Raw genomic sequence first — 16655 nt, forward strand, 5'->3', positions numbered from 1 at the left:
TTTAACAGGACCGTGGGGCCGTTCCGACAAAAATTGAACAGGTCCTACTCCTGTCCGTTTTTGATGCAACTGTCACGGCCTTTTCATTCATTTGGTCCGTTGAAACAACAGACTGCACACGGAAGCTATCCGTGTGTGCTCCGTGTTTCACGGGTCCGTCATTAGTGGCCGTACGACGGCCAATGGAAGTGTGCATGAGGCCTAAGAGAGTAAGAAAGGGGTGAAAAAAGAAACAAAAAATGGACAGAGAAGAGAGGTGTTCCTTAGTAGAAACCACCTAAAGATCTTTTCTATAGTTTGTGGAGGCCGTACATTACTACGTATGTGTGAATACTGAATTGATGCCGTTGAGAGAAATGGCCTCATATACACAGCGTCCCTGAGCCATAGGCACTTTATGTGCTGCTATATGGTGCAACGTACTTCCTCGTATTATATAATTATTCTCCCCTAGAATATACTAGGTATACATTCCAGCAAGACAAGATTTTTCTCTGCTGGAATTATGTTGAATCCAATGAAAAATGCCTCTATATACCATACATACAATAGGGTCACATAGGAGTGTTTTGGTGCTGTATTATGGCTCCGTATAACTTGCTTGTGTGCAAGAACACAACATCTCACAGGTTTGGCAACCTTGGTTAAGTTTCTCAGGATGAAGTGATCTGAGATGAACAGTGGGAATATAAAGATTAGTGGAAAGTTCAAAAAGGAATTTTAATTCCTAATGGAATTAATTTTCTAATTCATCTTTTATATATCTCTTTCTGTTGTGGAGGGGGCAATTATGTTGGTTTATAATGAAATAAAGCTTCTTTATTAGGAAAAGTAGCCTTGTGTTATTGAGCTTGAAATGAGTGTCCTTATCCAGGGACCCTGAATCCTGAACATCAGTCAAATGGGTGGAACTATATATTTGGAACCTTAACTTGGATCTGTCACAGGGAAACATTGGGGAAATTTATTAATTGATTTGCGCCAGTATTTTGGAAAAGAATATAGCAATTTTCCACCAACACACTTCAGATTAAGACTGGCGTATGAAAAGCAAGTCTTAATAAATCTCCCCCATTGAATAAAAAAGCTTGTGTCCCCAGTGTCATTCCATTCTCAATGCATCGTTTTTATGCAACAACATAGCAGTCTGCGTGAAGATAAAGTAGTAGGCTTCCACTGATGGATATGGTGGAGAATGCATTGAAAAGCACCATAATAAATTGGTCATGGGGAATTATACTGGCCAGTCATCAGTCATCACTCTTTACTGGCAATGATTCAAGTTATAAGAACAAGAATTATCTTGACTGAAACAATATCGGAGTTCAGAAAAACAAAAAATGAGGTTGAAGTGAGGACAAGTTATGTAACTGACCCGTAGACCCAGCACAAAATTAAAATCTAATCTTGAAGCGAGGATAAAGTTGAGGTCAGCAATAGTTGGAGAAAATGGTGGTTCCAAAACACAGACCTAAAAGTGGAGCAAATAAGCAGCCAAGGTCACATAGCAGAAAGTTTAAAAGTTATGAACAATGGATCCTGGCAGGTATATGCAGCGATCCTGCTGCAAGTGCTCTACATCCATGTAAGAGCAGATTATGTCCACATCAGTGTATTATTTTATTCCTTAACATTTTGCTTGGTGTGTTTGCCAGTCCCTCATAGCTGTCCATGCACGTACGACACCAGCACAGCTTACAACTAGATAAGCTGCACATGCGTGACTTGTGAGAGAACCCCATTTATCAGTACAATCTAAAACAAAGTCATTTTAAGCAAGGTCACCTATATCCCAGGGAATACGTACTACAAAGCTAGAGTTAGGTCCAGAATTATTTGGACAGGGACACAATCTTCATGATTTGGGCTCTGCTGCCACCACATTTGATTTGAAATGAAACAACTGAGATACAATTGACGTGTAGACTTTCAGGTTTAATTCAAGAGGTTGAACAAAAATCTCCTGTGAAACGTTTAGGAATTGCAACCATTTTTCTACACCGCCGCCTCATTTCAGGGGCTCAAAAGTAATTGGACAAATTAACATTACCATAAATAAAATGTTTTTAAAAAAAAATACTTTGTAGAGAATCCCTTGCGGTGAACCCTTTCTTTGTATTTGCTCTCATGATGTCTTCTCTTTATACTGACACACCTACTTCCAGGAGAGTGTTATTCACTTGGGTAGATGTTGTGAAGGGGTTTTTCCCCCACTATGGAAAGGATTCTACGATCATCCACCACTGTTGTCTTCCATGGACGTCCAGGCCTTTTGGAGTTCACGAGATCACCAGTGCGCTTTTTTTTCAAGAATGTACCAAACTGTTGATTTGGCCACTCCTAACATTTGTGCTCTCCCTCTGATGGATTTCTTCATTTTTTTCAGCCTAACGATGGTCTGTTTCACTTGCATTAAGAGCTCCCTTGACCTCATGTTGTGGGTTCACAGCAACAGCTTCCAAATGCAAATGCCACACCTGGAATCAACTCCAGACCTTTTACCTGCTTAATTGATAATGGATTAATGAGGGAATAACCCATGCAGCCTATTAAATAGTTTTTAAGATAATTGCCCAATTACCTGGTCTCTTGAAAAAGAGGCAGCTACGTATTAAAGAGCTGTAATTCCTAAACCCTTGCTCAAATTAGCATGTGAATACCCTCAAATTAAAGCTGAGAGTCTGGACTTTAAGCCCATATTGATTATATAACTGTATATTCAATATGTTTTGGTAAACAGCTAAAATGCCAAAACTTGTGTCACTGTCAAAATAATTCTGGACCTATCTGTACGCAGCCCCATTACCATTCTCCTTAACTGGTATAAATCTACACAGGGGTCTCCCTCTCCACAGGCCCTCTAAGGAAACTAACCCAAGTATTACATTGTTCCTCATGGTAAGGTCTCATTCATACAGGTTTTTTGTACCCGTGTTCAATAATACATATTCCAAGTGTAACACCTTGACCCCCCTCAGTTCTACTAAACTAAAATTACAGCACTATAGCGATCTAGGGTCCTGTATGTCCTGTTTAGTAGAATTGCGGGGTTCATTCGGAAAATGGATTTTTAAATGTGTACAATATGCATGTTTAAATGAGGCTTAAAGGGGTTGTTCCATGAGGACAACCCCTGTCCATATGCCCGTTTTGGAGCATATGGACTTCATAGAGGGGGTCCCTACTTGGAACTCCCCTATGTGCCAAAACGGAGAGCTACATGGACGGCCATTCCTTTCATTGTGGATTTAGTGGCTGGCTGCTGCTTCCCCCAGCACTAACAGTTGATAACTGGGGGTGAGAGAATCTGGACCTGCAGGCTTCTTTTTAAAAAAGGGGTTGCGTTCATGAGAAAACACAACCCCTTTAATGGAAAGAGCAGTGAGCTTGCAAGCACTGGGTCCTGTCCCATGAAAGAAAGGGTGGTGGTCTGAACCAGCACTATGAGGGGGAATCAATTTTACTTTATTATGGCCTCCACTGCTATGTATGCTTCTCATTTACAACTGGACTAATTCAGTTTCTAGCTTGTTGCTGAACTATATTCTCATGGCTGGTATGGATGCTGGGTGGCACATGCACGGTGCATGTGGACATCTAGCGAATTCTAAGACATGGGTGCTCCATTTAGAGGTTGTTCTGCCTGGCTTCATTGCCAGTTATAGTGGTAATATGCCATTTTTTTATTTTCGGTTTTGTTTAAGTGTTCTGCAGCCTGTGACCTGAATTGACCCTGGTCTGTCTGACCTTGCTTCTTATTATCCCACAGGGCTGCATATCAGTTCTGCCCAACCTCCTAAACCTGACCCTGGATTGCCTGGCTAGGGTTCTGGCTATTTCATAGTACAGAATTCCTTATCCGTCTGACCACCATTACTGACTCTAGCTATTTTGACTGCGACTATCTCCATCATCACCTCCAGCTATGGGGATATTATACTGTGTGGTGGCATTCTACTGTGGGGACAGCTATGGGGGGCATTATACTGTGGGGGCATTCATGGGGTCTATAGGGCAAGGTAGCTGGTCATAGGCTGGTGGTGTTGGGGAGGGGTAGGAGGGCCCAAGTTGAATTCTTGCACCAGGGCCCCTGACCTTGACCCGAAGCGCAGTTGTGCCGTACGGATTGGTTCTTCCTCTTGGTATCATAGGAATCAGATCATTGCAACAATATTCAAAATAAAGTTGAACACATTAGAAACAAAATAAATCTGTTTTTGCAATCCAAGCAGTAAAGACACCACAAGGCAATGGAATTAATTAGTTACACATAATATAATTCCGTAATGCACAAAATGGTTTGCAATGATTTTCTCTCATCTTGACAGGGATGCAATATATCAAATAAATGTGTTTTGTTTAGAACGTCTCTGTTTAAGGTAATCCGCTGCAATTCATAAAATTAATACATCAATTATTAAAATTGCTAATTACTTATTGGTTTGGAATTGCTTGGAGCGTGACATTATTTTACTATGACTTGAGCCATCTTATTGTTCTCAATTAGCTGATCAGGAAGATTATCTACTAAATCCTAAACTCCTAAGGTATGCACAGCAGACATGTATATCAAGAATGCAAACAGGTGTCATATCAAATGCCTATTAGTTTTAGGCTATTATATAACTTGCATGAGGCATTATACTAAAATAAGTTGTTAAATATATAATATACACTGTTTTTCTTCATAATATATAATTATGTATTTTTTAAGGTTGGACTGGCTCGCCTTAGGACCTCTGGGCCCCAAAGCAAAATCTATAACAGGCCCCCTCCTACCAGGTGCCATTTATAATTCCTGTGTCTTCTTATGTGGTGAAGGGGCCTTTAAAGGCTTCATCCACTTTCAGCAACTTAATGTTATTTTTTATATAATTAAAAGGTACACAATACTTTCATATACTTTCTGTATCACAGTTTTGAAGATCTCTGTAGGAACATTCATTGTTTATTCCAGCAGATAAAATTCTGTCCATGGTCATGTGATGGACACACAGGTGCTGGGATCGTTACAGTTACAGCATGTGTATCAGAGCTGTGTCTTCTAACGATACCGGCACCTGTGTGTCCATCTGCTGGAAGTAAACAATGAATGTTCCTATTGTGTAACAACAAGCAGAGATATTGAAAATCATGAGAAGTTAATACCGGAAGTATATTGGATAATTGCATAACTTTTAATTATACAAGAAAATAACATTTGCTAAAACCGTACAACCACTTTAAGCGCCCTCAGGCACCAGGGCCTGGATGCGACTGCTACCTCTGCAGCCCCTATATCCATGCCTCTGTGGGGCATCCTCTGGTAGGCCCAAGCCCTGACATGATAATGGGCCCCAGCAACAATAGCGCCCACGAGGTCCAGCAGAGTTTCTGATGCAATTAAAGGGAACATGCACTTGTTCTGTATAGCAGGGCGGTGGGCATTTATTCTAGTCCAACCCTGCATTTATCTGTTCATTATTCTCTATATTTTACATTGCTTAAAAGTTTGTCCTTAAAAATGACATGAATATCCAACTAATTTGAGAGGCTGTCTTTTCTTTCCTGTTGCCTTCATGTTATACTTTGGATTAATCTGACATATAATTCTGATTGTTGACATGTTGATAGTGTTCATAACCTGTATAAAATAAAAAGAAAGAGTTGAAAAAATAAAACAATCTTTATTTATATAGCAACAAGATATTTGAAAGGACTTCACAATCAGGAGAAGCAGTACACATACAAAAAAAACATTCTCATGTAATGTAACCATCCATAGTACCTATACCATAGTTCCAGCCATAGTGTTCCTACAGTAAATATAGAGTCCCCATAAGAGGCGGACACAGACTGCAGAGGGCCCCTGTGCAAAGAATGTGTCCTGTCTCCCCATAACCTAACCACGCCCGCACGCATATAAAACTATGCAAATCTATAATGCACATTTTATTACTAGTTTAAAATACAAGTAACAAACATAAATAATGCAAATATTGTTACTGAATAATACCCCATACTGTGACTGAATAATACCTCCACACCATAACCACATAGTGACTGAATAATACCCCCATACTGTGACTGAATAATACCTCCACACCATAACCACATAGTGACTGAATAATACCCCATAATGTGACTGAATAATACCCCCACACCATAACCACATAGTGACTGAATAATACCCCCATACTGTTACTGAATAATACTGCCACACCATAACCACATAGTGACTGAATAATACCACCAGACTGTTACTGAATAATACCACCACACCATAACCACATAGTGACTGAATAATACCCCCATACTGTTACTGAATAATACTGCCACACCAAAACCACATAGTGACTGAATAATACCCCCATACTGTTACTGAATAATACCACCACACCATAACCACATAGTGACTGAATAATACCGCCATACTGTTACTGAATAATACCACCACACCATAACCACATAGTGACTGAATAATACCCCCATACTGTTACTGAATAATACCACCACACCATAACCACATAGTGACTGAATAATACCCCCATACTGTTACTGAATAATACCACCACACCATAACCACATAGTGACTGAATAATACCCCCATACTGTTACTGAATAATACTGCCACACCATAACCACATAGTGACTGAATAATACCACCATACTGTTACTGAATAATACCACCACACCAAAATCACATAGTGACTGAATAATACCCCCATACTGTTACTGAATAATACCACCACACCAAAATCACATAGTGACTGAATAATACCCCCATATTGTTACTGAATAATACCTCCACACCATAACCACATAGTGACTGAATAATACCCCCATACTGTTACTGATAATACCACCACACCATAACCACATAGTGACTGAATAATACCACCATACTGATGCTGAATAATACTGCCACACCATAACCACATAGTGACTGAATAATACCACCAGACTGTTACTGAATAATACCACCACACCATAACCACATAGTGACTGAATAATACCCCCATACTGTTACTGAATAATACTGCCACACCAAAACCACATAGTGACTGAATAATACCCCCATACTGTTACTGAATAATACCACCACACCATAACCACATAGTGACTGAATAATACCGCCATACTGTTACTGAATAATACCACCACACCATAACCACATAGTGACTGAATAATACCCCCATACTGTTACTGAATAATACCACCACACCATAACCACATAGTGACTGAATAATACCCCCATACTGTTACTGAATAATACCACCACACCATAACCACATAGTGACTGAATAATACCCCCATACTGTTACTGAATAATACTGCCACACCATAACCACATAGTGACTGAATAATACCACCATACTGTTACTGAATAATACCACCACACCAAAATCACATAGTGACTGAATAATACCCCCATACTGTTACTGAATAATACCACCACACCAAAATCACATAGTGACTGAATAATACCCCCATATTGTTACTGAATAATACCTCCACACCATAACCACATAGTGACTGAATAATACCCCCATACTGTTACTGATAATACCACCACACCATAACCACATAGTGACTGAATAATACCACCATACTGATGCTGAATAATACCGCTACACCATAACCACATAGTGACTAAATAATACCCCCATACTGTTACTGAATAATACCTCCACACTATAACCAGATAGTGACTGAATAATACCACCATACTGTTACTGAATAATACTGCCACACCATAACCACATAGTGACTGAATAATACCCCCATACTGTTACTGAATAATACTGCCACACCATAACCACATAGTGACTGAATAATACCACCATACTGTTACTGAATAATACCTCCACACCATAACCACATAGTGACTGAATAATACCCACATACTGTTACTGAATAATACCGCCACACCATAACCACATCGTGACTGAATAATACCCCCATACTGTTACTGAATAATACCACCACACCAAAATCACATAGTGACTGAATAATACCCCCATAAATTTACTGAATAATACCACCTCACCATAACCACATAGTGACCGAATAATACTACCATACTGATGCTGAATAATACCTCCACACCATAACCACATAGTGACCGAATAATACTACCATACTGATGCTGAATAATACCGCCACACCATAACCACATAGTGACTGAATAATACCACCATATTGTTACTGACTAATACCGCCACACCATAACCACACAGTGACTGAATAATACCCCATACTGTTACTAAATAATACCATGTAGAAAAGAAGACAGCACGGCACTCACCATTTGCAAAAGGTTTCTCTTTATTCCAAGAGCCACTGGCTCTGTTGTCTTTTGAATCCCGTGTTGCCTGCCTCAATCTTGGAATAAAGAGAAACCTTTTGCAAATGGTGAGTGCCGTGCTGTCTTCTTTTCTACATGTTGTCATTTGCTGAAACTAACTTCAACATGCACTGAGCACCGCCAGACAAAGGCTGTCGAACTACAGGTCCCAGCGAGCTGAAGCACAGAGTCTGTGACATTGCAAGCTAAGGCAGTGCCAGCCATTTTTAATTTCTACATGTTGTACATTACTAAATAATACCACCACACAGAGGCATAGCTAGGGGTTTAGCAAAGGGGGGGGGGGCAAAACATATCTGAGTGGGCCCCAACCCAATGGGCCCCCCTAATGCATGTTTACAACTGAAGAGGCACATTCTAATTATATACCAGCCATCATCTCTGTATATAACCCCCATCATCCCTGAATATTCCTGCCATCATCCCTGTATATAACCTCCATCACCCCTGTATATACCTGCCATCATCCCTGTATATAACCCCCATCATCCCTGTATATACCAGCCATCATCCCTGTATATAAACCCTATCATCTCTGTATATACCAGCCTGGCTAGTATATACAGGTAAAATGGGGGTTTTAAACAGGGATGATGGCTGGTATATACAGGGATGGTGGCTGGTATACACAGGGATGATGGGGGTTAATGCAAGGATGATGGCTGGACTACCAATCATCCCTGTATATAACAACCATCATCCCTGTATATAACAACCATAATCCCTGTATATAACAACAACCATAATCCCTGTATATAACAACCATCATTCCTGTATATAAACCCCATCATCCCTGTATATATCAGCCAGGCTACCCCTGCCGTATAGGTTTGTACAGCGTAAAACTACTGCTCTTAGCATGACCCGAACAATGGTAAGGATATGCTGGGAGTTGCTGTAAAAAAAATAAAAAATCATACCACCCATCATCTCGCTGCAGATCATATAATGATTACAGTACTGATTAGAGGCAGAATAAACATTTACATTAAGTGACTCACCGGTGACTTCTTTTCAGATTCTAGTTGTTCTTTTTCTCTTTTCTTCCCCATCCGGTCCAGACCTAAATGATGACTTCTCCCGGCCACAACCCATTTCTCCAGTTTACGACTCAGTTCTCTTCAGCTTTTCACTTTCAAACATTTCTGCACATATAAACAAAGATAAAATTCTCATGGTGCCACCTCTTACGCACCTAAATATAATATCGCCATACACTGCACCTCTGATTATAATAAAACCATACACTGTGTCCCTGATTATAATAGCACCATACACAGTGTCCCTGATTGTAATAGCACCATACACACACACACACACACACACACACACACACACACACACACTGCTCCCTTTAGATAGTACCCACATACAGCTTCCTGTAGATAGTGCCCACATATAGCCCCCTGTAGATAGCGCTCTACATATAGCCACCCTGTAGATAGCGCTCTACATATAGCCCCCCTGTAGATAGCGCTCTACATATAGCCCCCTGTAGACAGTGCCCCAGATATAGCACCCTCTGTATAGAGTGCCCCACACATAGCCCACCTATAGATCGTGCCCTACATTTAGCCCGCTGGTTTTAGTTGCACCGCTGCCCCCTCAGACAGGAAGCAGGCCATCCTGTGTGGAGCGGTCATGGTGGGCCCCACCATCTCAGTGGGCCCGGGGCCACCCCCCCAGCTACGCTACTGCCATCACACCATAACCAGATAGTGAATGAATAATACCCCCATGCTGTTACTGAATAATACCACCATAATTTTACTGAATAAAAAACACTATTCAAAGAGCAATATTACCACCATGTAGTGACCATATAGAGGTAGATGCCAGTTATACACAGGTGCTCTGCAGATCATATAAGTGATTACAGCACATTTATGTCTAGTGACTCACAGGGGATGTTTCCTCTGATCAGAGTCGTTCACTTTCCCCTTTCTTCTCCATCTGGGCCAGACCACAGTGGCGACTTATTCCAGTCACGACTATTCTCTGCAGAATTTAACACAGAGACATGTTGGTTTCTCGTTTTTCCAGCACCCTCCCTCCAGTACTAGCCGCAGTGCCACCATATAGATCTATCCGAGGAGCCCCCAAGGTCAGTAACAGGGCCTCCATACAGCGTCAGCAACTTTTTACATCATTTACCTCTACTAGGAGGAGGAAGAGGAAGCAAGGAGGAAGTTACATACTCGTAGCGATATTTACATTTTACAATTGACATTGCTGACTTGCAATGATGCCCCTAATTCAGCTGGAATTATTATTTTTAAAAACTACTGAATGTTCATCCAATGTTTTGAAAAAAATATTCCCCAAAAGCCCCAATGTGGCCTTTACCCCTCCAACCAATAAACAATTATGTTGCATAATTCATTCACTGGTCTGTCTACACTAATGCCACTTCTAGACCCTTGACCCAATGATCCATAGAATACAATTTAAAATCCTTACACTGCCATACATAGTCCTTTCTAGTCTGGCTCCTCCATATATCTCTTTTATAGTCTCTATACTTCAATTTCAATGTAACCTGTACTCTTCTAACAACCTTCTCTACTGTAGTCACCTCTTAAGACTCTTGCTACCAAGACTTCTCCTGTATCTCTTCCTTACCGCAGGCCAACCAACGCTCTGCTGCTCATCACCCCCCATCAAATGCTACCTAAAAGCTCAACTCTTCAGACAAGTTTAGAAGTACATAAACTACTATGACTATGCTGGAAGTAAAGAATAGTAGTGTACATGGAAAGTTTAGTTACATCAGTGGGTAAATGCAAAACAGAGAAGACCCGATATCAAACATGAGAGTGAGACTGGTGCATTATATTACTCCATCACAGTAAAGGACGGCTCAGTGTAATCTCTGCTTCATATTCATTGTTTGACCCCCAGATCTTTAGGCCCTGTTCACACAGAATTTTTTTGCAGGCATAAAAATCTGCCTCAAAATTTCTTCACAAATTTTGAGGCAGATTTTGACTTGCCAGCAGAACATTTGCTGTGTTATTCACTGTTTTTCGCTGTATTTTTTAGCTGTGGTCATTGAGCGCCGCGGGCAAAATACGCTGTGGAAACCGCTTTCTCTGCCTCCCATTGATGTCAATGGGAGGTCAGAGATGGAAACGTCTGAAGAATGGGCATGTCGCTTTTTTTTTCCCTCCGACTCCCTTCGAATGGGAGACGATTTCCGGGCGTTTTTTGGAGCTGTTTCCGCATCAAAAACAGCGCTAAAATACTCTGTGTGAACTAGACCTTACTCTTTCAGTTGCAAAGAGGAAGAGCTTTACATAGGTTAACACCGTGCATAGAAAATGAGGATGACACCAATGGGGTTTGTGGCTCTATAGCCCCCGCAGGACGTTGCTCTTCGGTACGTATGCTCCTGGTTACATCTGAAAAACACAGTTCACAGCCAGCAAACATTAGTGGGTATGTAAATGACTTGCAAAATGTCTATAAAAATAGTATTGATCTGTTTATGGGGAAACTCCATGACTGTTTGCTATTTTAAATATATTCTGCTTAATGTTATCAGCGTTCTATTTCTGCACTTTGTATATTTACATACTCTATCGAATAGGAGTGGTTCCTAATTCAATCAGAAAATCAATATTTATATGAGCTAATATCAGGACTTTATTGAGTATTATATGTATTTAATATGTAAAACTGGCATAGATATGAGAGGAACATTTTAATGGACTAGGGCCAGAAATGTCCTTGTTAAATTATGTATGAAAAGCACATAATAAGTTTATGGTTCTTTACATAAATGTAAAATTACATTGTTGGATATTTATCTATGACCACAATCCCATTGTATTGTGGAACGTTTAAGCCTTTTTACATTGAATCTATTGGGCAACATTGGCCAATGCGTGTATGTAATACATTTGCTAATAGTCTTTTCACCTTACAAGTATCATCAAAGTCATATGTGGGACAGCCATAAATTTCAGTGTTATCCTCCATTGCATTAGATACAGTGGTGACAATAGCATACCCTTTCATCAGCGTTAATACTGCAAATATTCATAAACAAGGCCAAGAAAGTCTGGGAATGTGGTTGTATGCAGGGGTGAATTTACCTATAGGCACAGTAGGCTTGTGCCTATAGGCAACACTGAGAGAGGGGAATATGCTGTTGGGAAACGTTACATATGAATATACTGAACAGGGTGTCGTTATATGTAAGTTATGTGTATTCATATATCTATTAGAAATTTACAGTACTGTGGGGATGACACAGGGGGACATCCATGGAGGGACAAGCGGAAGGCTTCAGAAGGTACTAAAAGTTATGAGAAGCACAACGATGTCTTGCTTTGTTTTTTAAGAGCAGACAAACATTGTAAAGCCATACATCACTTAAAGAGGCTCTGTCACCACATTATAAGTGCCCTATCTCCTATATAATCTGATCGGCGCTGTAATGTAGATAACAACTGTGTTTTTTTATTTTGAAAAACTATCAATTTTGAGCAAGTTATGCACAATTTTAGATTTATGCTAATTAGTTTCTTAATAGACAACTGAGCGCGTTTTTACTTTTTTTTACCAACTGGGCATTGTACAGAGGAGTGTATGACGCTGACCAATCAGTGACCAATCAGCGTCATACACTTCTCTCCATTAATTTTTAGCAGTACTCGCAACACAGCGTGGTCTCGCGAGATCACACTGTGCTGTCACATACTCCCACATTAACTTTACCGAAGTGTCGGGAGTGATGAATAGACATCATGTCCTGGCTGGAGGTGATTTAGCATAAATCTAAAATTGTGCATAACTTGCTCAAAATTGATAATTTTTCAAAATAAAACACACTGTTGTTATCTACATTACAGCGCCGATCACATTATGTAGGAGATAGGGCACTTATAATGTTATAATGTGGTGACAGAGCCTCTTTAAAGGGGATGTCCATGACCGGACTACTGATGATTTATCTTCAGGTCCTATCCTAGGTCATCAGTATGCGATAGGTGCGGGTCCGACACCCGGACCTCTCACCGATCCACCATTCCGGCTGCCGGATGCTTTGAACGGTATGCAGTAGTTGGAGTCGGAAGTAGATGGCTCCAACAACTGCATAGCGCCCATTCTACAGAACCACACCTCTGCTCCTATTCACTTGAATAGAAGCAGAGATGCAGCTCTGCAGAATGGCCGCTATTTAGTGGTCGGAGCCATCTGCTTCCGACTCCAACTACTGCATGCCGTTTAAAACATCCGGAGTGACGGATCGGTGCGGAGTCTGGGTGTTGGACCTGCACCGATCATATACTGATGACCTATCCTGGGGATAGGTCATCAGTTGACTGGTCGTGGACAACCCCTTTAAAGGGTTTGTCTAGTCATAAGAAATTGATGGCCTATGCTAAGGATAGGCCATCAATGCTTGATCAGTGCGGGTCCCACTCCCGGCTCCCCCACCGATCAGCTGTTTTGAAGGGACTGCGGTACTCGAACGAGCGATGCTTCCCCTTCATTCCTTTCCTACTCGTACTGTGAGTCGCCAACACACTTGTAGCTGCAGTTCAAAGTACTACAACTGTATCCTATTCAAGTGAATGGAAGAAAGCTGTAACACTGTGAATCGCTGCTACAAGTGTGTTGGTGATTCACAGTACAAACTGTGACAGTAATGAAGGGAAAGCAGCGCTTGTACGAGTGCCATAGACCCTTCAAATCAGCTGATCGGCGGGGGTGCCAGGAGTTGTACCCCCTCCGATCAGATATTGATGGTCTATCCTGAGGATAGACCATCAATTACTTATGACTGGACAAACCCCTTATGGTCTGGTTTACTTGATGGGTAAGATAAGAGTTTGACACAACAGACGATCTGTGCCAACGGGTTACTGAGATGTAAATCCAGTAGTAGATGCATGGACAAATGGTTCTGACAAAGAAGTACCATACATAGCATAGAGGCAGCCATTGTGGCTGCTATGGAGCCCATGCATAGAGGAGCCCTAAGCTCAAGATGGCCACATACCCCTTCGCAATTGGTGGTTCGACCATGCGCAAGACTCCTATCTTTACATGTACGACCTTAGTAAACAAGGGAGGGAAGAACCTTAAGGGTAATGTTTCCCTTTACCCAGCAAGGGATTGTACAGATAGGCAAACAAGGTCTGATCCCAGAATTAGAGAGTATTAAGGCAGATAAAGTCTAAACAATGGACATCCTGTGTCTATAATACAAGCAAACTGTACTGTGCAGTCCACAAGCACCATAAATCATGTTATCGCTTATGACTGAGAAGGCCATGACAGCTTGGAAGCAAGTGTTAGAGATTATGCTAAATTCCTGGTGACAAATGCAGATCAACTAACTCTTTATGTTTTAATTAGCGAAGGTTCAATTAAGTACATAATTAATGGATATCTGATACGTAATAACCCAAAAATGCCATTGAAATGACGTGTCTGGGCAATTCAGAGAAATGTGTAGACATAAAAACATTACATCTCGGCTGCACTTGATTGCAGTTGTAGAGAACGTCTCATGTACATGTTATTATGCTGGACTACAGTATGAAATGAACGTTCATAGAGGGTGACTGGGTTTCTCAATAACATTAGGCAAGTTGTGAATTCTCCCAAGAGAAAATCAGGGTCAGTAGAAAAATGAGAAGTTTTCTTACACATTGCATTATGGGATATATTTTTTTAAATTGTATCTACACATGTGAACTGGTTTGACGGTGGAAATTGGAAAGGTGCTAAATATAATGCAGAACAACATCTTGATGTTGTTAATTGAACTTATAGAAGTTTGTTGACTATTATACAATACAGTATATAGTACAACCAATAACATCCGGTAGGACTCAGGACTGTGGTTTTGCCTTAAAAAGGTTGTCCGAAATTTCAAACAAGAAAAATGAGCCTGCCTTCTTCAGAAACAGCGCCACTCTTGTCCATAGGTTGTGTCTAGTATTGCAGCTCCGACCTATTCACTTGAATGCGAATGAGCTGCAATACTAGACTCAGCCCATAGACTAGCGTGGCATTGTTTTTTTTAAATAAAATAAAAAAATACTATTTTCTAATCTCCAACAACCCCTTTACCCTTTACGGTGGTTGTGGCCCAGTGGAATGTAAAATGAATCGGGAGGGGGGGTTCAAGGCACCCTGTTTTTGTTATAGTTAATGTTGAGGGTTTGCATTTATATGCAAAAAATACTTATTGCTTCCATATCTTTGCATGTGTGATGTTACTGGAGGCACATTCTGATCTTGAATAACTATCAGATCATTTGATTGGCAGCATATCTTTACACGTATGCCTCCTGACCTTCACCCATCTCACACAGCTATGATGAAGGACCTTCATTTTCAGTCATCTTGAAAATCCTGCTAAATCTCGCTCCGATGTGTGGTTAAAAGGAGAAGTTTGACAGCTGATAAGAATCTATAAATATGTTCCATATATAAAAATATTCAGTAGTTCCAACTTGTATAATCATTAATAGAAACTTCCTCATAATAATAGGAGAGGAAGTAAAAGGTATAAACTAAAAATGTTGAATAAAGATATGCATCTGTACTACCTTAATGTGAATGTTCCCCTTTTAACACAATGTTATTTATAGGTCTAACATTCTATGTTGATGCATTTCTTAATATATCTTTATAGCAGTTGGAGACTCGTTTTTCTAATATACTGTTTCAAGTCCCCTGCATAGGCATTGAGATAATGTTCAGGCTCCACTATGGGAAGCTAAGCAGCTTACTGAATACTGTTTATACATGAAACTCAATAATAAAACAGTATACAGTAAGCTCCCAAGCTCCTCCTAGTGGTGGCTGCAAGCCAGTAAGTTAATAAAGTTACCAGAGAATATTAATGTCACCCAAAACTTTTTGTAGCCATCGCTCAATGTTAACAGGTGATAACAGTCTAAAACTACCAGCATATTACCAGTCTTTCGGACAACTGGTCATTGTAACTCTAGCGACTTTGGTCAGTTTTAGATTTTGAGTACATTTTAGAACTGTTTTGTTTTTTTAAAAGCAGGAGGTTAGTTTATATAGTGTAGACTTTGATCCGATGTGTCAACAACTGGATAAATCTCATTTATAATAAACATAAATCATGATAAAGTTATAAAAATGATAAAATGTCTGAAATTAAATTTAATTATCACTGCTGCAAACAACAGATTTAATCATTGTCTTCAGTTCATAAATCAATATTGCCTGAGTCTATCGATGTGTCATAGCTCATTTTTCAAACACTGGATTATTGCTAGGCTATTGTAACGAAGCAATGAAGACAGCATTATCT

At 40.3% G+C, this 16655-nt stretch overlaps 1 long non-coding RNA gene across 5 annotated transcripts in view; it reads right to left on the bottom strand.

Moving 5' to 3' along the window:
- Positions 1-1914: 1914 nt before the first annotated feature.
- Positions 1915-16655, bottom strand: part of LOC142661959 (uncharacterized) — a 69804-nt gene continuing 55063 nt past the window's right edge. For 4 of the 5 annotated variants that reach the window (XR_012850850.1, XR_012850852.1, XR_012850851.1 and 1 more), the window contains 2 exons: positions 9349-9492; positions 1915-5623 (listed from right to left, as the gene is read on the bottom strand). This is a non-coding gene — a long non-coding RNA (uncharacterized LOC142661959). Of the gene's footprint in view, positions 5624-9348; positions 9493-10249; positions 10346-16655 lie in introns of all 5 variants that reach the window. The other variant, XR_012850849.1, reaches the window with a different exon arrangement.

Source organism: Rhinoderma darwinii, chromosome 10, assembly GCF_050947455.1.
Source record: "Rhinoderma darwinii isolate aRhiDar2 chromosome 10, aRhiDar2.hap1, whole genome shotgun sequence".
Classification (NCBI taxonomy): domain Eukaryota; kingdom Metazoa; phylum Chordata; class Amphibia; order Anura; family Rhinodermatidae; genus Rhinoderma; species Rhinoderma darwinii.